The sequence below is a fragment of the Stegodyphus dumicola genome, chromosome 2, assembly GCF_044657685.1.
Source record: "Stegodyphus dumicola isolate Sdum_Otavi_A_Nest chromosome 2, ASM4465768v1".
NCBI classification, from domain to species: domain Eukaryota; kingdom Metazoa; phylum Arthropoda; class Arachnida; order Araneae; family Eresidae; genus Stegodyphus; species Stegodyphus dumicola.
Window position 1 is genome coordinate 89,832,116 of NC_140769.1, and position 25,136 is coordinate 89,857,251.

At 35.0% G+C, this 25,136-nt stretch overlaps 1 protein-coding gene across 3 annotated transcripts in view; it reads left to right on the forward strand.

Annotated features, from left to right (window-relative positions):
• The window catches only part of LOC118186200 (band 3 anion transport protein-like), a 422,199-nt gene that overhangs the window by 230,312 nt on the left and 166,751 nt on the right, over positions 1 to 25,136 (forward strand). Inside the window, exon 1 of one of the 3 annotated variants that reach the window (XM_085810868.1) lies at positions 23,604 to 23,713. The exons of the other annotated variants lie outside the window; for them this stretch is intronic. The gene's annotated coding sequence lies outside the window, so the exon portion shown is untranslated. Of the gene's footprint in view, positions 1 to 23,603; positions 23,714 to 25,136 lie in introns of those variants that run through there. 3 annotated transcript variants of the gene reach the window in all.

A 25,136-nucleotide genomic window follows, 5' to 3' on the forward strand; every position in this document is an offset into this window, starting at 1 on the left:
CACATTTATACGTAAGGACAGAATAAAGAAGTCCTTTTCTCCCAAAAAACTTATAAAACTGATTTAAAATCAGATCTGAAGAGATTTTTTCGTGGCGTCTGTACGTACGTATGTATGTACGTATCTCGAATAACTCAAAAACGAGTAGCCTCAGAACGATGAAATTTTGTATATGGGACTGCTATAACATGAAGATGTGCACCTCTCATTTTGGTTGCAATCAGCCGCACCAAAAGTGTATGAATATATATATATCCATTCTATTACTCGGCTCAGTGAGCTCAGTTTCGTTATTCTTATATGTTTGTAAATTGTGCATGTTTTGCTTTAAAAAAATGATTGAATTATGTTGTTCTTATGTTAAGGTTCTGTTAAGGTTTTTATGCCTTTAATTAACTTGCATGCAATAATTGCGGAGTTATCAACGATTTAAAAAGTTTTTTAAGTGCGGCTAGCATAATTTTTGTTTAGCATAGCAGCCATATTTGTTTACATTTGAAACTTAGCAGAATAGTGGATTTTTTGCCAATCTAGAGAAATTGAGCTTCGCAACTACAAAGTAATGTCTTCTTTTATTATTGCATATTGCTTAATTCATTCTGGAATTGCTCTTTTATGTTTTTCTATTTCTTTCTATATTTAATGGAAATATTTTGAGATTTTATGTATTTTTGCCTTGCCGCGAAGTGAGAACTGAATTAATTCTATGAGAAATATATCTATTGTATGAGAAATTCGATGAAATACGTGTTTTGTATTAGCAGCAAATTTTGTCGCCAGTCTGTCTCCACAGAGGAGAATGTTTACGAGTAGCGCATGCTCATTAAGTAAGCGACGCTGAATCATCTGTGAAAAGTTTCTTTTTTATTTGTTTAATTTCTTTTATGCATCGTTTTAGATTCATGATGGTATTTGAATAGAACAAATGGTAACGATTCTTCAGATGATATAATTTTTGTGCATTCTGAGTTATAAAATTAATGAAATGTAAAACTGTTAAGTGAACCTAGCGCCAGAATGTCGCTATGGTAAATAAATATAGTGAATTTCGAAAAGAGTGCATTTATTCTATTGTAGTTTATGCGCTACCAAGGAAGTAGATTTAATTTAATTCTATATGTTTAAATGAATTGCAGGAGAAAGTGAGTATAATTTAATATTCCATACAAAGAAGTCATGTGGTGTACACATCAGCGTTTTTTTTAAATTTATTTAACTAATTATGTATATAATATTCTATCAATTGTTATGTTATTTTAATATTTTTTACCCTCAAATGTTTTTCAACCAATAACTAATAAAGCAGTTCATAAGAGTTTGCGTACTACTCTAGGACGCAGGAGCTTAGCTGTTCTGGTTGTCCTTTTCATCAAATGCACATGTGCGATGTAACCAAAATCTAGATTATTTGATTTGTGATAGCAATTTTCTATGCCTTTTAATGCATTCTTATGCTCACATAAAGACAGTAAAATCGAAGTGATTATCAAAAACGAAAGAGGCTAGCTACTATAGTTTGGGATAGATTGCGCATTTGATAACAGTGCTACTATACTGCAAGGGCCAGTACGTCTAAACAAAAGAATTCATTACGTAGGCACTGGAATTAGCAAGAAATAAGAGAAGCGGCTGTAGCATTCATTTTAATTCTAATTTTTATATTATTCGAAAAGAAGATATAAAATTCTTTTATAATTAATAACATAATTTATTCACGAAATTGAAAATTAAATCTGAACATATAAAATATCGAAGATGGATTTAGCAACAAATTATTAATTATAGGCCCATAAAACGCGTGGGCTCTTCTTAGACATTCCTTAATTTTGTCTACCTATACCTACGCCACTGTTTCATAACCAATTAAAAAGACATATCGCAGTTGTTACGACGCTCCTAGAGTAATGGATAAAGAAGTCAGAAGACTGTAAATGTTTTAAGAACCTTAGCACAAAATCAACGTGCTGAAGAGAAGGAGGGAACAATCTTATTCCCTTTTCCCTTTTAAAATGAAAAAGTTTTATTTTCCAGAACTGATGTAAAGTGTATTTCGTTTCTAATTTCTGCATGCAACACGCATAAAATCAAAGGCATAGTTCTAAAATGCGTTTTATTTATAATAACTTAAGTATAAAACAGAAATAATAAATAACGCACATTTACTTCATCTGCTTCTGTGGCTCTCTTTTCATCATCTTTCTCATCATTAGCATTTTTAAAACTCTGAATACAGATGTATTTTGTAGAATCTCTTACACCTAGTCCTACTGCAGGCATTAAGCAGATGGTACATGATTTATCTCTTAGAACGATATGCGAAGGAAAACTGTTTTTATAAGCTGTCTAAAGCATTAGTTTAGCTGTATGACTTGACTGCATTAAGGTAAAAAATGCAAAGAAAATGGAAAAACATGAATTTATAATACGACAGAAGCGTAATGGAAGAACTGAAGAGATTGATGTTTTCTTTTTGTTTTTCCGACACGTGGTTGTGTAGGATGAGAAATCCTATTGAATATAGATATTGGTGACTTTATTTAGTCTGCTTATATTGAGAAATTGTTTTTAAATGTGTTATGTAGATTTAATTTAATAGCGCTGCTTTTTTCAGCCCTTTCATTTATTTTAACTTTTTCCCTCACATTGGTTAAAATAAGTATGTTTGCTATTTTTCATAGTTGAGAGTTTTCGTGAGCATGCGTTTAGACTCGCAATACGGTTTGTCCACTTCAGATAAATATGCTACTTTTTTTTTCATCTGTTAGTTTTTCTAATAAAGTTTCCAAAGTTATTGTGAAACATTTTCTGATGTAGCTACTGAAATAATAATTAAGCTTAATTTCAGCATATATATTGAGCTATTTCATTTGTATCATGAATTCTTTCTTTCCTATTTATATTGCTAAACTCTTCAACTTCAGTTTTTTTTTCATTACATTCGTAAATTACTTGCGTAAATGCATAAAGCTTTTACTTTCAAGATTTATCTAATTTCTCTTCTTCGTTTCTAAAGAAATGATTAATGTGCCCCCCATTGTCTCTTTCGAAAAGCTATTTAAGTTATAATCGTTTTTAAGCGTTAATAACTGCTAATTATTATTTTAAAACAAATTTTTGAGTGTTGCGTTCATTTAGTAATGCAGTCAAACTCCTGTGTCACGAACTTCAAAAAACCAAAAACTTTTCTAATCATATTAGGTAAAGTATATCAGGTGGCTTGCTATATTATAATGCAATGCAATAAAAAATAAGTAAGTCACGAAATTTTCAGGTGTATCAAAGGAACTGAATAATAATTCTAGTTTTTAAATCATAGTAAGGGTTGATTATTGTTATTTATATGTGCAGTTATTAAGTTTGTTTCTCTTTCATCATATTTTTACGAATTTTGTATTTATGCTGTTGATTTAGTGTTTGAAATTATGTTTGAGTTGTTGTGTCTCTTGTGTAGTGTAACATGACATAGGAGAGCGAGGCGTCGCGGGGTGTAGGTTTGCAGGGGGTCTATTTACCATTGAGGTAAGTGGCTATCACGCTAATCTGGCGAGATTGGCAGGGTGGCGCTGGGCTAGCTATGCTTGACCCTTCTGTGGCTGCAGATGTGTGCGCCTTCTCGCGGTTTAAGGTGGTCCGAGGAGTTGAAGGTTTCTTGGCGGACAGTGGAAACTGAGTTCGACCGCACTGAGCATCAATTTCCAGCTTAGTTTACTTCAGACTGTAGCTCGGAGAATTGAAAGATCAGAGTGCGAGCTAATGCATGCTTTGCGTATTGTCTTGAGTTCAGTGTTCTTAGGACTTTGAAGTGGTAACGACTGATTATGCTCTGTCGTACTTAGAAGAGCTGTAAGAGTACTTTTGTGTAATACATTCCAGAACTTTAAAGTGGTTTTGGAGAAATAAATTTTATCATGCTAACATTGGTTCTGTATGCATTGAATCCATTACGAGTCTATACGCACATAAAAAGTTTTGGTGTCAGGCGTGGGGTTGAATGGCTGTGACAAAAGCCATAGAGGAACAACAAGAAGAGCTGTTAAGAGCCTTTGCTGCATTCCAAGAAAAAATTGAAGGGGCTGTCAAATCTGTTAAAAGAGAGATGAAAAATGCTGAGAACAGATGAATGCAGCCAAGAAGAGATGAAAACCTCCCTCAAGTCAATTTAGGAAAAAGATAGAAGCAGCCGTCAAGTCCTTTAAAAAGAGATAGAAGTCGCCGTCAAGTCAGTTCAGGAAAAGTTGGAAGGAGTTGCCAAGTCCGTTAAAGAAAGATAAAAGCTGGCAAAGATGAGATGAAAGCAGCCGAGAAGAGATGAAAATTACCGTCAAGTCAGTTCAAGGAAAAGAAGAGACAAAAAACGCCGTCAAGTCAGTTCAGGAAAAGGATGGAAGAAGCTGCCAAATCCGTTAAAAAAGAGATAAAAGTGGGCCAAGAAGAGATGAAAGCGAGCCTAAAGGAGATGAAAATCGCCATCAAGTCAGTTCAGGAAAAAGATGGAAGCGGCCGCCAAGTCTATTGAAGAAGAGATGAGGGTGGGCCAAGAGGAGATGAAAGTTGCCGTCAAATCAGTTCAGGAAAAGGTGAAAAGGCTGCCAAGTCTGTCAAAAGGAGAGAAGAAAGCTTCTTACGAAAAGATGGAAGAGGCTGTAAAGTCAGTTTAAAAAAAGATTGAAGCAGGTGTAGAGGAAATGTAGAGAAATTACTGCCATGATGGAAATCAAATTCGAGCCTGTAAAAAGCAGAATAGACACAATTGAAAAATAAAGTTGGAGAAATTGAAAAAAGAATCTATGGTGCTGAATAACAAATCGGAGAAAGAGTTTCTTCTGTCTAACAGCAAATCGACCGGAGAGCTTCAGCTATCACCAAGGAAGTGACAACTTAATCAAGAGTAAGAGCTGTAGACAGTTCTGACGGCTTTGAATATTGGCATTCATTATCAAAACGTATTTTCCAGTGGCATCTTCAAACAGCCTGCCATGAGATTCGAAGACCCTCACCCACCTATTTGTGACCGATTACAGATCCTTCGTCGAATATACGCACCTCGATGTGACCGTATTTGGTAATTCCACCTCAAGCCATAAAAACGTTTTTTTTTTTTTTTTCCAAAAAAATAAGGGCGGGCAAGCTGCGTGTTCTTCACACCCTCCAGATCTAACCGCTTCTAGAATCACATCTCAGGCTCTCTGGACTGATCAGTAAACAGTATATGGTCTCCTTAATTGGACATGATGAAAACACCATTTTAAGCGGTCGTCTTTGGAAGATGAAATGAGTGGGACACGAATCATCAGTTTTCTCGCATAAAGACCAGCTGATTAAAGCTTTCGCGCAGCAGTAGAACGGCTGATTAAGTTCCTGTAGCAGCCTTGAAGGTTTAAAACCAACTCATCGGTAGTCGTTTCCCGGTATTTTCGAGCAACCAGTAACAGAAATAAGGTCTTCAGATGCAATTGTTTATTAATCGCCCTATCAGCATGGCCAAGAATTAAAAATAAGCCTTGGAGCAGAGCACCTACTAATTGATTCACTATTTAAATAGCAACTCCAAGTCCTTGATATTACTCTTCGAAGCATATTCAGATCCAGGGCGACCTCCATTTATGTTTTCTTTCCTCGAATCTGTCATTTTACTGCCACTTTTGCCCTTTACCTTTTCGTGATCTCATAAGGACCGAAGAATTTGGGACGAAGTTTAAGTCCAAGTGTCAGTTCAAGTCGAAGATTCAGTTCAGGCTGGATTGGCATTTGGTGTCCAAGTTTATATTTGCAGGCAGGTTTGCGACGTTTCTTATACTGCTGTATATGTGCTTGCTGTAAACGGAGGAGGTTCTGTTGAGCTTCAATGCATAATGCAGCCTTTTCATCATCATGCTGTGGCATCAATTTCATTTTCTTTGAAGTTCGTTTAAATTTTCTTCGTTTACTTCCAGGCTCTCTTCTTGCGTATCTTTGGGTGTGAAGCGAATAAAGTGTATGAAACAGTAATTTTTCGTCCAAGTATTTCAGCATTCTTTATTGCCTCAAAAACTTCAAGTAGAATGCCAGAGACAAGGTGTTTCCTTAGATTATTTTTCTGTTCTTTGGGAATTTCTGCACTTTTAGCAAGTGTTTTCTCGTTTGCTTGATCAGCACATGCTTGTTCAAATTGATTCAGTTTATTTTTCACAGTTTCTTCAGTATTCTGAACGTTTGGATCATTATCGGCATCATCTTCATTATTAGCTTCATGACTGTCATCAACATCTTCGTTGTCATCAACATCATCTTCATTGACATGATCTTCATCAACAACAGCAACGTCATCTTGATCAACATCATTATCACCATCTTCATCAGCTTCAGGAGTGCCATCATCATCATCAGCAGCACCATTAGCGTTATGATTGTCGTCATCATCAATATCATGATATTGATCCATGTCGTCGTCTGCGTCATCACCATCTTCATCAACATCATCGTCATGAGCTCCATGATTGGTATCAGCATCATCTTTGTCATCGTAATCATCCAAATCCAAAGTGTCGTCATCGTCATGTGCATCATCATTATCATTTTCCTTAACTGTTTTCTTCAACTGAATTTCATTTTCTGTTATTTTCTGAAAATCTTCCATAGCAGTGTTAACTTCGTTTGGTTTGTGAGGAATAATGATATGTTGAACTTCTTCGAGAATTTCCGATTTTGAGATGTGTGAAAGATCAGGTGGAAATGTGTGATCATGAGTAACATTAGCAACATTAACAAAAATTTGATCATTATTATTGTTGCATAAATGAATACCATCTTTATCAAATGTAAATCGAGTTTGTTGCAAAAAGTCTATTCCAATAATGGCATCAAGAGGAATCATATAGTTTTTTACTACATGGATTTTAGCAGGTAAAATAGTGTTTTCAATTTGAATGTAGTCCTGAAAGAATCCAATACTTTGAACTGTGTCTCGGCCAATGCCTGAAAATGTAATTCTGGAAGGATGTAATGGTGGAGAATTTTGCGGTATGATTGCTCGATAATTAGCGTTGATTGTGATCTAGTGTCATAGCAGTTAACTGAGTTCCTTTAAGTTGAATATCAACATGCATAGTGTTCACTTCCACGCCTGTCGAATTAATTTCTACCTTTTCGTTGCCCTGCATTGGCAACACGCTTTGGAGATTTGTCGTTCGTAGGATTCGGTCGCTAAAAGCATAGCTGGCCTGTAACTGTTGTAATTCTTATTTTATGCTTATCTGTACTCCTGAATTATTACTATATGTTTATGTGTGAATGTTTTATTATTAAATGTATTCAGTTTGGTTTAAATAGACGTGAGTGACTGAATTTATTAAGTATGTTTAAAGTCGAAACCGCGTCATCCATGTCGGCGCCATTCTAATACGAGGTACGTAAACATCATTTTGGAGGCACGCTGACGAGATCAGATCAAGAATTCGTCAGCAGTTCAAATACAGATAAGTGATTATTTTTTAGTTCGATTTACATCTAAATTTGATTCTTGAAGTTTTATATCTATTTTGTATTGATTTTGATTTTGAACTTGAATACTTCGATTACTTATTATGGATCAAGCTACTGTCATTAGATTGCGTGGTAGGGCAAAAGCAGCCTTCACAAGGCTTCAGAATACTATTTCTTCCGATTTATCTAAAAATGAAGTAATTTTGCATCTGGAGCGCTTAGAAAGGATTTATTCAGATTTTGATAAATTTGATTCCCAATTACCAGAAGAACAGTCAGAAATTGAAGATTTTGAATCGAAGTATTTTAGTTTGAAACTTCAGTATCAAAATTTATTAGATGTATTAAATGTGGCTAATGTGCCAAATGTTACAGGAAATTCTAATATTAGTAACTTTAAGTTACCTAAGTTGAATATTCCTATTTTTTCGGGTAACTTTAATGACTGGATGAATTTTAAAGATTTGTTTGTTGCAACAGTGCATAATACTTCTTTATCGAATATACAGAAATTTCAGTATTTAATCGGATCACTTGCTGATGAACCAGCTTCTATAATTAAACATATTCCGTTATCAAATAATTCTTATGAAGGAGCATGGGCAAAATTGCTCGCTAGGTACGATAAAAAGAACAAATTGTACAATCGTTAATTAAAACATTTATGGATCAAAAATGTATTTCGCAGGTTTATAATGTTAACTTACGGCAATTAGCTGATACTTCCGATGAAGTTATCAGAGGTTTAAAAGCTCTTGGTGATGAAGCAACTTCTAGGGATCCATGGTTAATATTTATGTTGCTTCAAAAGGTAGATTCAGAAACTCGAAAGCTATGGGCGCAGAAAACAGCGGAAGATGATTTTCCTACATTGAAATCATTTTTTGAATTTTTAAATTTAAGGTGTTCTTTTCTCGAAATTATCATAAATAAAGAAGCGGAAGCTAAAGTTGTTGATAAAAGTAGTAATGTTAGTTCTAAAACATTACAGAATTCTAAATTTAGTAATACTAAATGTTCGAAATGTAACGGACTTCATGCGTTATATAAATGCGTTAAATTTAAAAATTTGGATGTTACTGCTAGAAAGAACTTTGTGAAAAAACGAGGATTGTGTTTTTTATGTTTAAATTCACATCTAATCAAAAACTGTAATTCACAGTTAAAGTGTAATTTGTGTAATTCAAAAACGCATAATAGTTTGTTGCATGAAGATATTAAAGCTAACAATGTACAGCTTTTAAAAGCGCCAAATGAAAACGAAAGCACTCCAGAGAGAATTTCGAATGAATCATGCGAGGGTCAAGGTCAGGTAGTTGTGAGTGATACGATTCAAAATTGTAACTCGGCGATTTTGCCTACAGTTCTCGCACTCGCATTTTCATCCAGTGGCGAAACTATCGAAATTAAATTATTATTGGATTCCGGAAGTGAAAGTTCGTTTATTTCTGAACGAGCTGTTCGAAGATTAGGATTAAAAAGAACAAATCAAAGATTACTTTTGCGTGGAATTGGCGAAGTGCCAGCTTCCAAAACTCGTGGTTCTGTTGATTTTAAAGTTCGGTCAAATTTTAGTTAAATAATCAAGTAATTGATGTTAACGCATACATTTTGGATAGGTTAACTTTGCCATTGTCGGAACAAGTTATTAATGTAAAGCATATAGAATACATTAAATCTATTCCGTTAGCGGATCCGAATTTTGCTCAACCCAAAGAAATTGATTTTATTTTAGGAACTGATTATTTTTTCCCCGTTTTAAGATGTGGCCAAATATATGGTTCGAAAAATGAGCCTGTAGCTCAAAATACAATTTTCGGTTGGGTGATTGCTGGGAAGGTCGGAAATAATATGGAAGGCCCCAAAACAGCAAATGCACACTTCATAAAGTTAGAAGATAATATAAATATTGATTACGAACTTAAGCGTTTCTGGGAAATGGAGGATATTGTCGATGTTGGGAAGAAGGAATTTCTGACACCTGAGGAACAATTTTGTGAATCACATTTTCAAAACACTCATACTGTTAATTCAGATGGGCGATTTGTTGTAAAACTTCCCTTTTATAAATCGCATTTGAAGTTGGGTGATTCAAAACCGGCAGCAATTTCTAGGTTGCGTTCCATGGAATGAAAATTCAAAGATAATCCGGAATTTGAAAGACAGTATAAAGATTTCATACGTGAATATGAACAGTTAGGACATATGACTGTGATTAATGATGATTTATCTAACAGATCGGATATAGAAAAGTTTTATCTTCCTCATCATGCGGTAATTAAACCTTCTAGCACAACGACAAAATTAAGAGTAATTTTTGATGCATCCTGTAAATCTGAAAATGGTATATCGTTGAATTCTATTTTAGGGGTAGGTCCGAAATTACAAAGAGATATTTTTGAGATTTTGATTAATTTTCGATTTCCTAAAATTGTTTTCACAGCCGATGTGGAGAAGATGTATCGTCAGGTGATGGTAGCCCCTGAAGATCAGAATTATCAATTGATACTTTGGCGATACAATTCCAGTGATAAAATACGCACGTGCAAGTTGAAAACAGTTACTTATAGTCTTTCCTCTGTTTCATTTTTAGCAACTCGATGTCTGAAGCAGGTAGCTTTGGAGTCTAAAGAGGAATCACATGTATCTCGTATATTGCAAGAGGATATGTATATAGACGACTTATTGTCGGGTGCAAATACAGTTGATGATGCAGTATTTGTCTGCAAGAAAATATCTTCAATTTTACATGCAAGTGGTTTTGATTTGAGGAAGTGGAATTCAAATTCTGTAGAATTCTTAACTGAATTTAAGGAACATCGTTCATTGAATTCTGATTTTGAGATATCTCCTAATTCGAGATCGAAAGTCTTAGGACCTGTTTTGGAATTCAACTACTGATACCTTCAGTTTTAAAGCTACACTGCACATCAACGCACCTATAACAAAAAGACGCATATTAGCAGAATCTGCTCGCATTTTCGATCCTTTAGGTCTCTTATCTCCTTGCACTATATTGATTAAAATATTCTATCAAAAACTATGGTTAGTTAAAGGCGACTGGGATTCAGTTGTTCCCCAGCATATCTCAGATGATTGGTTTAAATTTCAAGAGACATTCAGTCAAATCAATAATTGTGAAATTCCGAGATGTGTCATACTTACAACGGACAGTGTTATCCAACTACATGGATTTTCTGATGCATCTTCGCAGGCTTATGCAGCAGCCATTTACTGTCGCCAAAAGTGCAATGGTACGGTTAAGGTTAATCTTTTGGTATCAAAGACTAAAGTCGCGCCTATAAAGCAAGTATCCATTCCTCGATTAGAACTCTGTGCTGCGTATTTGTTGACCAGATTAATGCGATCTCTATTGAACATTTTAAAGAAGTTTGATTTTGAAATCTTTGCGTGGACGGATTCCAAGGTAGTTCTGTCTTGGCTATCAGCTCATCCACGTAAGTGGAAAACTTTTGTGGCAAACAGAACATCTCAAATCATAAAAGTGATACCTATTAAACATTGGAATCATGTTTCCTCTAAAATGAATCCTGCAGACATTGCTTCTCGTGGTATTGAACCTCAACTCCTACCAAATTGTACTTTGTCGTGGAATGGTCCACCGTGGTTGCGTCAGGAAGAGGAAAAATGGCCTAAATATGAATTAAAATCTGAAGATGATGCTGAAGTAAAGGCCGAACAAACATCTGATCCTATTTTTATTTCTCATATAAATGAATCGAATGATTTATTAGCTAATTTGTTCGAGCATTACTCTTCGCGTTGTAAAATTGTTGGTATTCTGGCTTACTGCCAAAGATTTATTACTAATTGCAAGAAGCATCATGTTACTCAGAACATTTCACGTACTGTCATTGACTCCAGCTGCCTTATGTCGCTAACATTGCTAGAGATTCGAGTAGCAGAAAATTTCATTATTCGTTGGATTCAGAATCATTATTTCAAAGATGATTTGCAATGTATTAAGAAGAGAAACCTTTACCCAAGAAGAGCCAACTACGTTCTTTGTATCCAGATGGTCTCTTACGAGTGGGAGGACGTCTTCGAAATTCATCTTTAGCATTTAACATCAAACATCCTGTCATACTTCCTTCTCGACATAAATTTAGCGAATTACTAGTGAAAGAACTTCATATTACTAACCTTCATGCTGGTCCTTTATTATCACACATCATCAGACAATCTTACTGGATAATTGGAGGAAAGAAACTGATACGCAGTTGTGTCAAGCATTGCTTAATATGTCATCGATTTAAAGCTGCTTCAAATCCGCAATTGATGGGTGACTTACCTGAACATCGTGTGACTTTGCAACGACCTTTTTCCGCATCTGGTGTGGATTACGCTGGTCCTATTACCATGAAATTTAATAAGGGTCGTGGCTCTAAAACAACGAAAGGCTATATAGCTCTGTTTGCTTGTCGACTAAAGCTGTGCATATAGAAGCAGTCAGTGACCTGACGGCAGACTCGTTTATCACTGCACTTAGACGTTTCATTTCACGTCGCGGTGCACCACGCCACATTTACAGTGACAACGGTACCAATTTTGTGGGAGCATGCCGAAAACTACAAGAACTAAATCAGATTTGGTCTTCTTCCTTGTATGCAACGTAATTGGTTTCCCGAGAACTAACTAAGTCATCTATTGAATGGCATTTTATACCACCTGCTTCGCCCCATTTCGGAGGAATATGGGAAGCCGGCATTCGCTCAGCGAAATTTCATCTGAGAAAAGTATTGAAAGAGACTCTTTTAACCTACGAAGAGTTGTCAACGCTACTTACCCAGATCGAGGCTATTTTGAATTCACGTCCACTTACTTACGTGAACGATACTGATATTGACTGTATTAATGTTTTAACCCCTTCTCATTTCATTACAGGTGATACTTTAACTTCCTTTCCAGAGACCCAGATCATCGAAGATGGATCTCCACCGGTAGCTTGGCCTATAGGACGGATCATCGATGTCCATCCGGGCAAGGACGGCTTAGCTCGCGTAGCCACTGTCAAAACTAAAACTGGTGTTTTCAAGGACTAAACCTGATACGGTGGGAGTATGTTCACTTCCACGCCTGTCGAATTAATTTCTACCTTTTCGTTACCCTGCGTTGGCAACACGTTTTGGAGATTTGTCGTTCGTAGGATTCGGTCGCTAAAAGCGTAGTTGGCCTGTAACTGTTGTAATTCTTATTTTATGCTTATCTGTACTCCTGAATTATTACTATATGTTTACGTGTGAATGTTTTATTATTAAATGTATTCAGTTTGGTTTAAATAGACGTGAGTGATTGAATTTATTAAGTATGTTTAAAGTCGAAACTGCGTCATCCATGTCGGCGTCATTCTAATACGAGGTACGTAAACACATAGGATTTTTAGAAAAATTTTGAGTAGAAAGAGCATTTACAGTACTATCAGATGTAGAAGAATTAGGAGCAGATTCCGTGATGGAACTACTAAAACGTTTGGGACAGTTGGAATGAACGTGACCACAATTTTGTCAGCCATAACATAATTTGCCATTAGATTTATTAGGACAAGAATTGCTTTTGTAGCCTTTTAAACCACAAGAATAACATACTGGTTGAGTGTCTGAGGTATGTTTAGCATGAATTTTAGCACTGGGAAAAGAAATTTGTAAATTTCTTTGGAGTATTTTGCTTCAACTGTTTTGAATTGTTAAAGAGTTTTTCATAAATCTTCAGTTTTTCTTTAAATTCAGGAATGGATTTACAACCGTATAAAATTATTTTGTTGTTTGATGAATCAGGAATACCATTGATAACATAATCAATCAAAGAAAAATCATCCATAGAACCTTTGTGTGCGAGGTCTCTCATAGCTAAAAAATATTCTTGTAAGGTTTCAGATATTTTCATGTGACGAGATTCCATTATTTTATGTCCATTATTTATTGTCTATTAATTTTTTCCGAAAATTCATCTAATAAATGGTGTTTTAATTGTTCCCAATTAGTAATTCCACGAATTGATCTTATTAAAGCTGGACCTGCAAGACATTTTTTAACAAAAATTACTTGGTGTACAGGACTCGTGATCTCATAGAGATTAAAAATATCTTCTATGTCAGAAATAAAAGTTTCAACGCTGTAATTATTCCGAGAGGAAAAAGGTTTGATCAAATCAACAATGTCCTTTAAGCCAAAACATTGAAACGGAACAGTCTGTTTGCGGGTTAGTTGATACCAATAAATTTGCAGGCGCACTTTCAAGAGAGATTTTTGCCTCCATTTGTTTACATAAAGATTCATCTGGAGTGTCATTAATGGCTGTTTGGGCGACGCTACGCGTCGAGGGTGAACTTTGCACCAAAACTTCTTCTTCAAGGTCGCTGTGGTCGGGGAATCTGATTTTAATAATGAGAGATCAGCTAGGTTCGTAAGAATATTGTTAGCACAGTTTTCAATATCGATGGAAAATTCTAAATGCAGTACGCTACATATAGCAATTAATTCCGCGAGAGAAAATTCTGTGATAATTTTTTGTTTCGTATCTTCAAAGTTAAATGGTTTGGGAAAACCAGAAAAATTGCGTAACCTAGCACGATTCTGCCGATCACCATCTGAGCCAAAAACTAAACGATGTAAAAGCTTGATATGCTTGGTACTGGAGGTTTTTAATGACTGTGCAATGTTGGGATAATCGTTAAGTATAGCCATTAGTTATCAGTTTTGTTGTAACCAAATATGAAATTCCACAAAATATGTATGTTTCGATTTCATCAAATATTATTTATCTGGTTTCAGAAATTAGTATACCAAAATATACTCTTAATTTTTCATATTCTTCAAAATAATATTAATTCTTCTTAGTATATTACACAATAACTATGATGTTAAAACACTCAAAAATCATAAATGAAATTGTGAACATATGATTCAAACAAATGGTAAAATATATCGTCAAACAAATCTTCATATAAGACAATGTTAAGAATGGAAAATAGAATTTCACGTTCAGATATGATATAAAAATTAATAGCTTCAAATAATATTGTACAGTTCTTGGAAAAAAAATATAGGCATCACAAGAAATAAGAAATTTATGCATCAAATTCAAAAACGAAAGTAATTCTTTAATATAACTTTTTTAATACATCACAATTCTGTAAATAGTCAGTAATGTATTTCCATCAAAATCTCAATTAAACTTCATCAACACTGTTTAATTAATTATCATCAACATCAAATTCGAAAACGGAAGTGTTAATTCTTCAAGGTAATAATCATTCAAAAATAAAATGAATTTTCATCAAAATCAAATGATTTTCGCTTCTTCAAATAAACTTCGGTTTAATCCTAATATCCGGTGCACACGGGATTTGGCTACTTTTGGCGACTTTATGTTGAGCAGTAAAAACGGGACATATACGATGAGTAGTTAACGGGTCATTCAAAGAAAATATATAGTTAAACATAGTATATACTATTTATACAGTATATATACTATGTATATACACACATAGCATATAGTGTATAGTATATATATATATAGACGTTCTTTGGAACATTTTTGGTGTTGGCGATAATTTTCTAAGTCGCGCCAAGGCTGCACCGTATACTAGGATTTTACCTAAACTTCATAAAAAGGCGTCATGAAATATTCATAATTACTTGAAAGAATATTACTTCCTCATTAGTATTACTTCATCAAATAAAATTAGATGTACTTACGTGCTGACGAATCACAACAACTGGAATCTTGCGATATTATTCCACAGTAGTCCATCACAAGGGGTCGAAAGAGTTCGCGGGGCCGAGCCCCTATGGGGGTGTCTTTCTACTTTACTTTAAGAATGGCACCAATGTTAAGATTTAGTATTTTAATGAAAAAAAAAAAAAGAAACATAGAAAGATGAAAAGAAGTAAGATAAAAATTTAGCTCCATAGCAGAGGGTGGCATCACAATAGTGGTAATCCTCACACCAAATGGGGAAATTTCAAAGTCTCTAGCTACTACGTAATTGATTTAGGATCCGTTCACCACGTTGCTGTCGCAGCATCTCTCACGCGCAGATGTGGAGTAGTCAACTTATCACACAGCTTCGAGAATCATCTAGCTGCTGATGCGGTTGCCAGGTGCAGGAAGGAGAAAGGTGGATACGTTGTAAGATCGAATGTCCACATATATGTATAGCAATTTGTCATTTTGAATTTTTTTAAATACCCGAACAATTCAGCGTTTTTCATAAGGGTACAAGCACCGGTTTCAAAACCTTTGTTTCCATAAAGGTGCCGAAGATTTATTTCATCTCTTACTGCTCGGTTAAGTTATCAGGAATTGAAACGAAAATCGAACTAGCTTAAAAATGCGCGCGTACCAAATAGGCATAAGGGGCATCAATTTCAAACGAGTAGATGATCTACAGTTTGTGCACGCTCCCTTATGCCGCGGAACCGCTATGAATAGTTTTTTTAGCCCAAAAGGGCTGTTAGTCTCGAAACGGCATTTTGCTTTGAATCACTTTTCAAATTGTTGCCACCAAATATTATCCCCTATACGTATTTAAAGAAACTAAATAATGAAGTATCTACATGAATCTATATGTTTCTCGCATTGTGAAAAAACAACGGTGCCTAGAGTCATCAAATTTTTAATAACATAGTCCTACACCCGGAAATGGGCACCTGGAAGTCCAAATTTGGAATTTCTTTTATTATCTATTTCATATTTTGTAAAACTTTAACAAATTTTAGATTTAAAAAAACTGAACGAATTCAAAGCGAGCAGTGGCAACAATGTAGGGAATAAAACATTCTTATCTCCAGCCCGAGAGACTGTCTATCGGAAAAAATAAAGATATGCTGTTTTTAAATAATTTTAGTTTAGTGTAGAGTTAGCCCACATGTTCTCGAAACGTGTACATGTCTGTAAATGAAACACCCATTTGAGCGTAATATAAAATGAGAAAGCTTTCGGGGTGTTTTTTTATACATATGTATATATATATATTTCGTTTGGCCGTTGTAAAAATGAAATTTTTATTTTGTGTGTGTATGTGGTGTGGAGGGGCTGCTATCGACTTGCATAAACATGGGGCACACCTCCATGAAGCGGCTTCGTAGCCAAATGTAAATGCTGCGTAGTATGGACATTTCGTGTGACGGAACTTGAGTGAAGCTGCCTAAGGAAAACGACGTCTTTTTCTCTCTGCTCAACCCACATTACCTTCTATAATACCTTTTGCTGGTGGTCTGAAGCTGCCTAAGGAAAACGACGTCTTTTTCTCTCTGCTCAACCCACATTACCTTCTATAATACCTTTTGCTGGTGGTCTTTCGTACCAGCTGCAAAATAATGTTAAAAAGCGTATGCCGTTCTCTTTTTTAGATATTATTCCTTGTGACTTTAATATTAAAAAACATTTACAACTACATAGTTTTCCTACGGTTTCCGACACTATGTGTGCAGTTCACCCACATCTTTGGCATCAACAAATCTGGGACTTCTCGTAGCTTTATGGAGCATCAAATGTGAGTCATGGACTTTGCTAGTAGCTATATATAGAGAGACTACTGCTGTAGTAAATCGGTGTTACGCTTTTCCTATGATGATCTATGCCATTCTGATCACTATTAAATGTTCAGCTAATGTTAACCGATTTTGCTATTAGAATGTTTTCAGAACTCACTTTCTGCCGTTATTTTATGAGGTGTTATCACTTGATCTGTATAGAGAGAGAGAGAGGGAAAAAAAAAAAAAAAAAAAAAAAAAAAAAAAAACCACTCTCTCTCTCTCTTTTTTTTTTTTTTTTTTTTTTTTTGTTCACTACAGCTATAAGGTCGAAAAGTAATTCATACTAATATTTTCCTCAAAAAATTCCATAGATTAACAAAATTAAACAGATAGCTAAAATATAAGAATTTATAACTCTGGAGACCATTCGTGACACCAATTTTAGTGTTTTTTTGTTCGCCATAATCCGTTTTCTGATTCTGTAGCCATCTGCAGATAATCGATTGGATTTTTTCAGCCGACTGTAAGCATTGGCCATCATGAATTTTTTCATGTCTCAAAACTGGTGACAGTCTGTAATGAATTTTAGTCAATTTTCGATTTAGCCCACAGTAACAGCTACAGAGTATAGGTTTTCAAATTAAGACTGCAGTAATGCGCTTTAGTTTTCAGTGCTTATAATAAGACCAATAATTTTCTCCAATTTGATTGTGTATTTAATTCCTTCTGAATTTATTTTTTTAAACTTCTAGCATTAAGATATTGAGGATAACTTTATGAGGATTCATTTGAAGATGTTATAAAAACATTATTATGCATAAATATAATGCAAATGTAATGCTATAAAATTGATTTAATAAATAAAAACAATAAAGGTAAAATGCATAAAGTGTGTATTACTATAAAATGAAACATTTATTAATCATAAAATTTATATTGCATTTTATTATCTTCATTTTTCAAAGTTTGCACACTTAATTAAAGAAAAAATATATGCCTAAACATTACATGCTCACCTGAAATAAATTTACGTGATAAATCCCAAACGATTACTCTAATTGCTATTTCATGCATTGATGCTTGGTGGCATAAATCAGGACTCTATTTATCCCGTGGCATAAATAGTGTTCATGCCGGCGGAAGCTCAAAAACGTGTTGTTTGATATGTTTAATTATTTTTCTCCGCGATGTTGCAATAAAATGTTATTAAATCTCAGTGATGTTCTCGAGCGTAAAATTTCCGGTAATGTAATGACGAATGGAAAGCTAAATTAGACGTAAACAAAAAGCTCCTCGAGGAAACTTTTGCAAGCAAAATCAAAGCTCTGGGGAGTTTTGCAAATACGTTGCTTTTCATGCCGCAACAGGAAAATAGTCTGGCGTGATGTTTCATAATTCACGCAGTATCGTATTAAGTGATGCCGTTGTAAGAAATTTATAGATATTTACTTTATTGCTGATTGTCCTGAAATAGTATTGGAGGCTTTGCGTTTTAAATTTAATTTCTTTTATTCCATGAAAGCACTGTTTATATATTATTTATTAGTTGAAGTCGACCTATTTTTATAAGATAGTGTATTTTTATATTTCTCTGATTTGGAGTCATTCTGGGGATCGAGGACCGCGTAAGACTAAGATTGTTGAAGATCTATGCTCTTTGAGAACATTTGAATTCATCTATTCTGTTAAAAATATTAAAATTAAATTTGGAAAGCTTTTAAATATTTGTGTTCTACACAGTCGATTAGCCAACGCCATTGTTTTCCGGTACTGGACTGCAAATTAAAACTCTCTTTAATGCTTATTAATTTCATTCTAAAAACTGAACTTGGGCGTCCTACATATTGTTTTCATGAACTGATGAAGGGTTTTGTCGTAACTTGATTCAGTTCCTCATTTTTCAAGCTCATCCTGACGTTTATCCTAATTGCTAGAGGTCTTAAAACTTAATCCGGATTAAAGTGCTAGTGATTGAGAGTCAGCTCGGCCTATGTGTGGCTAATTGAAAAATAAAACTTAAATAATTGAAAAAAAATTTAAGAACTCCTAAATTATTATAAGAGTTTAATAGCTTGAATAAAAACATGAAAACTACAAGTGTTTAGGATTTTCCCCTCCCCGAATTTTGAAATTTTTGCTGCTGAGAGAACTTAAAGTTTTAACCTAAATCTTAATACTAATCTCGTTTACGTAATTTTATATAATAATTTTAATAATCTTGTGAGCAAAATGAGATAAATTTTCAGGAAGCGAAATTAGTTACATCATAGGGACATTTGTTGTTTGTTTGGCATCCAAGGTCAGAGGCCCGTGAACTTGTGGAGTATTCTAGTACTCTTACACCCATTCTTTCAGTAACGATAAATTTGTCAGAATATGGAACCTGTGTTCACGGTTCTTCTATTCAGTGCAGCTATCAGAAACAAGATAATGTGAATAAGAAAGAGCTGTGTTTAATGGCATTAATTTGAAAACGCGAAAAATCAACATCTAGAATTAATACCGCGTATTTAAATTAAATTGAGGCTAGCACCTTTTTTTTAATATCTCTGCAGAAATCTAATTCTGTTACTACCAAATACAGTTATTTTCCTTTTATTCTGTAGTATTTTAGAAATCACCAGGGTTCTTCCTGCTTACTGATTTATGTTTATTATAAAAATTATAGATTATTTAGGGGCTCTCTTATATTTCTGCATGGGAAAAATTACATATATAGCTGTTCACTTCCACGCCTGTCGAATTAATTTCTACCTTTTCGTTGCCCTGCGTTGGCAACACTCATATGAGATTTGTCGTTCGTAGAATTCGGTCGCTAAAAGCGTAGCTGACCTGTAACTGTTGTCAACTTGTACGTGCGCATTTTATCACTGGAATTGTATCGCCAAAGTATCAATTGATAATTCTGATCTTCAGGGGCTACCATCACCTGACGATACATCTTCTCCACATCGGCAGTGAAAACAATTTTAGGAAATCGAAAATTAATCAAAATCTCAAAAATATCTCTTTGTAATTTCGGACCTACCCCTAAAAGAGAATTCAATGATATACCATATAAGGGTCGTGGCTCTAAAACAACGAAAGGCTATATAGCTCTGTTTGTTTGCTTGTCGACTAAAGCTGTGCATATGGAAACAGTCAGTGACCTGACGGCAGGCTCGTTTATCGCTGCACTTAGACGTTTCATTTCACGTCGCGGTGCACCACGGCACATTTACAGTGACAACGGTACCAATTTTGTGGGAGCATGCCGAAAACTACAAGAACTAAATCAGATTTGGTCTTCCTTGTATGCAACGGAATCGGTTTCCCGAGAACTAAGAACACCATATAAAATAATGCAATGCACATAGTAAAAATTTTAACTAAGTCATCTATTGAATAGCATTTTATACCGCCTGCTTCGCCCCACTTCGGATGAATATGGGAAGCCGGCATTCGCTCAGCGAAATTTCATCTGAGAAGAGTATTGAAAGAGACTCTTTTAACCTACGAAGAGTTGTCAACGCTACTTACCCAGATCGAGGCTATTTTGAACTCACGTCCACTTACTTACGTGAACGATACTGATATTGACTGTATTAATGTTTTAACCCCTTCTCATTTCATTACAGGTGATACTTTAACTTACAGGTGATACTTTCCAGAGACCCATCAGACTTTACGCACAAGGAGTTCTAGGTGGGAACTTGTACAGAATCTACGTCTGGGATTCTGGAAGCGATGGAAAAAGGAATACTTGACTTCGCTTCAGCAGAGATCCAAGTGGCAGTACAACAGACCCAATCTAAAAATCGACACGGTGGTTCTTATCATCGAAGATGGATCTCCACCGCTAGCTTGGCCTATAGGACGGATCATCGATGTCCATCCGGGCAAGGACGGCTTAGCTTGCGTAGCCACTGTCAAAACTAAAACTGGTGTTTTCAAAAGAGGAATTAATAAACTTTCACCGTTGCCTGTGTATCAGGACTAAACCCGATAGGGTGGGAGTATGTTCACTTCCACGCCTGTCGAATTAATTTCTACCTTTTCGTTGCCCTGCGTTGGCAACATGCTTTTGAGATTTGTCGTTCGTAGAATTCGGTCGCTAAAAGCGTAGCTGACCTGTAACTGTTGTAATTCTTATTTTATGCTTATCTGTACTCCTGAATTATTACTAAATGTTTACGTGTGAATATTATATCAATAAATATCTTCAGTTTGATATAAATACTCCAAGAGTCGACTGAATTTATTAAGTATGTTTAAAGTCGAAACTGCGTCATCCATGTCGGCGCCATTCTAATACGAGGTACGTAAACAATAGCGTTACATGTAGCTGTTCTTACGTTCTTCCTCCAGCGGTATGCCTTGAATTTTCATAAAATTCATGCTGCTAAACCCAAAGTTTTAAAAAATTATATTAAGGAGGGAAAGAATTACGTGTATTCTAAAATTGGTTACGGTATACATATATATTATTAATACGGCACCAGAGTCGGTGTATCAAAGCGGCCATACCAATCGGCAGAATTTATGTGTCGCAGAGTTTGCACCGGGATACAAAAGCGTAGCCCCAACCCTGTGTATTATATATTTTGCACACCATATAAAATAATGCAATGCACATAGTAAAAATTTTTATTTCACTAGATTTAGGCCTGAATTCGAAATGTTTTCAGGTAAGGTTGTAGAGACATTAGGTTATTTCGAAGCAGGAGCGATGAAGAATAAGCAACGCCTTCGCCGGGACCACTACACCATAAAGGCACTCTAAGAAGGCGGGAGAAATACCTTATATACTCCCCCTTTTAAAGAACAACTGGGATAGGGGACCCAATCGCCAAATCCCTGAGATGGAGAATCATCATCCATCACCCTTTTATTTCGGGCGCCGCTGTAGAGCATTTCTAGAATTAGAAGTGCTCAGGCTCTGTAGAATGCCGTCACGAACAAAACATAAGTAAAGTAATAGATAAAGGAATAGATCATGAATAATTAAATGAAATATTAATAAGTTAAGTCATTGATAGGTAAATTATAAGGTATTTTCTCCCTCCTTTCGGCATGCCTTCGTGATGTAACTGGGACTCGACGTATATTCGAGAGATCCAGGAGTTCGAACAACGGTGAGCGCATTGCACATTTTTCACGTCTCCAGCATCAAAAAAATCCTAATGACTCTGCAGTGACGCCCGAACTAAAAGGTGGTCAACGATAATTCATCACCACCAGGATATGGCGTATGGGTCCCCTAATCCCCAGTTGCCCTTTAAAAGAGAGAGTATATAAGGTATTTTCTCCCTCCTTTCCTCATGCCTTCGTGGTGTAACTGGAAGCACACTCGACGCGTGTTTGGGAGGTCCAGAGTTCGAATCTCGGCGAAGACATTGCACATTTTTCACATGTCCAGCATTAGAAAGACCTAATAACACTGCAGAGTAAATAGTGAATTAAAATATCATGAAAATTAATAATTGTAATGCAATGTTAATTAATCGTGTAAATTAAAGTAAAAAAGGCATTAAAGTAAAAAAGTCATGGGCATGTTCTATAATATTCAGATAAACTCTTAAGGGGTATCAGAAAACCCTATACCGACAATGTTAAATTGGCCATTTTCGATATACCTTTTCTCAAAATCTGCTGTAGATACAAGCTTGAAATTTTTTTCTGTAATTAAAGTAGTATACCTACCTATCTGATTATACTGAAATGGGCTTTTGAAACATTTTGAATTTTAGAGTAAATTACATGATATTTTGTTAGGCATTTTTTTTCTAAGTTTATTACAAAAAGCTCATTTCAGTAAATATTCGGGAACCTAATAAATATGCCATAAAAAGTTTAGATACCTGTGAGCAGTAGTTCCTGAGAAAAGGTACATTGAGTATAAAAAAAAATCACGTTTCGAGAAAAACGCGTTTTTATGTAAAAATCCTCATTCATCAAAGCAGTAGATGTCAAATTAAAACTAGATTTTTTTACAGTTCTAATTTTCATAGAGATTAAAGAATGGTATTTTTAGAAAGATAAAAGTGTAGAGAGTTTGAAAATGCAAAAATCCGAAATCACAATTTTTTGAAAATTTTGGGGTTCCAATTCCCCTTAAGTCGACCTTTGCTTGTGTATAAGTGAACCATTTATTTTAAGCTTTTTTTTTTAACGTTACGATAATGAACTTCTATATAAAATGTCATATTTTTTAAAAGTGTGCTTTCGAAGTTCTCGTGTACACTAATAGATATTCAAATTTCATTTTAAAAAGTATTGAATCAAATTTGACAGTGTTTAACATTTATTTGCATCAATGTATGTCAAGTTATACATTTGCAAGCAAGAATTCTTTTTGTTTATACATCAAGAAGTTAATGAAACTTGTTGAAGGAAGTACAAAAGCGAAGGAATAAAAGGCAAATTCAGATTAATGAAACCTTGAAATTCTGTTAGTGAAATGTGTGTTACGGCGTTCACGATATAATCCAGATGAGAAATTAACGCATGTCTTTTTGTTTAGCATTCTCTTTCAATTCCTCTCATTTTCCCTTTTTGTTTATTTTCTTCCAACACGTGTTTTCTCTCAGCCAATGACGATGATCGCGGGATTTTACATACGCGCTGCCTCAGCGACCTTCATTTTACGCGTTTTCGGTTACCTTTTCGTGGAGTGCGGCTGTGTTTTGTGGTTACTTGGAAATGCGAATGAAATTATACGTTTGAATTCCCGAATCATTATTTTCCCCAGGCAGTATTTACACGGAAGCATAGTAAGTTCTGATCTCTTTTTCTTCTTTTTATTTATTTATTTGCGTGAGAGACGGATTGTGTGTTGTATTAAATGTTCTTATTAAATTCTTTTTCTCTTTTTAGCGTGTATTTGTAAGGTTTGTGCTTTGCAATCTATTCTCGGTACGTGTTTATGTTATTTCATCTGATGATCAGTGTAAATTTTAGTATTCATAGGTTACCGTCTGAGCCTAGTGAAGTAAATTTCATCATATCCGTAAAGCAAAACTATTTTTTTGTCACGTATTTTATTTAATTTCAAATCGAATTATTTTCAGTTTCTCCATGGTGGTTACCTAATTTTCTTATATTTTTTACCTTCATGAAAAAGTGTTTTAGTAATGCAATGTAAATATTACCTCGCTTCACTTACATGCAGAAGTTATATGAAGAAGATATATTCCCCCCTCCTCGTTCGTTCTCCTTCTTTTGAGAAAAAGATTTGCGACTGTTTGAAAAATTCGCTAACAAAACACGAAGTCTGCAAGTATGTGGAGGTAGTTACTGAAAGAAGTTTTCAGAAGGAAGTCAAAAGTTGTGGGTGGGTGTTCGTAATTACGCGGATGGGTGCATTCCGGACGCTAAAGTTAAGATCACAAACTCAAAAATAATTCATAGTAGAAGCAACGGGTGGAATATTTCATTTGAGTTCTGATATAAAAAAATTCTTCATGTTCTAAATCTTCTATTATTATTCAAGTTTGATAACTATAAATTATACGTAGCATCTTTAACTTACTCATTGTTTTCTTTTTGGGGGCAGGCTTACATAGCAGCCATGAATACCGTATATATAAAAAGTATTTCGTAGTGATTGTATACTCCTTACGATGGATTCTGTATGAACTTAGGCGTGTTTAACACACTACGTTGCAAATGCAACATTTCGCAATATACTGTGTTAAATAACATTAAGGTCTTCTATGCATTAAACAAACATTATAATTGTTAAGCTCCTTTCACGCTTGTAACATTAGAATTTAAGAACGCTAAGCTTGTTGCAACCAACATCTTCGTAAACATTTCATGTCGTCTGGAGTTTTCATATAGGCGTGAATAGTAGGGTGGGCCATCTGGAAATCATCGCATTTATTCGATCTTCAAATTAGTGGCTGTCCCTTTCACCATTTTCTCAAATAAGATAAATATTTGCTCTTTAAAGCGGAGGGAAACTCATTGTAATTAGTCGTTCTTTGCCGCTTTATCTTTTTGGACGAAGAATCTGTTAGGGATTTATATATCTATATTTTTGAACTCCCGTCTCGTTCTATGAGCGAAACGGGGAGACAATTTTGAATTTCATGCCGAAATCGCCGAAACAATTGATCAGCCATCCGCTCAGTAGGGCAAACGAACTATCTACCCTCGACTGAAATTTGTTTAACCTCCTAACGGGACCCACTG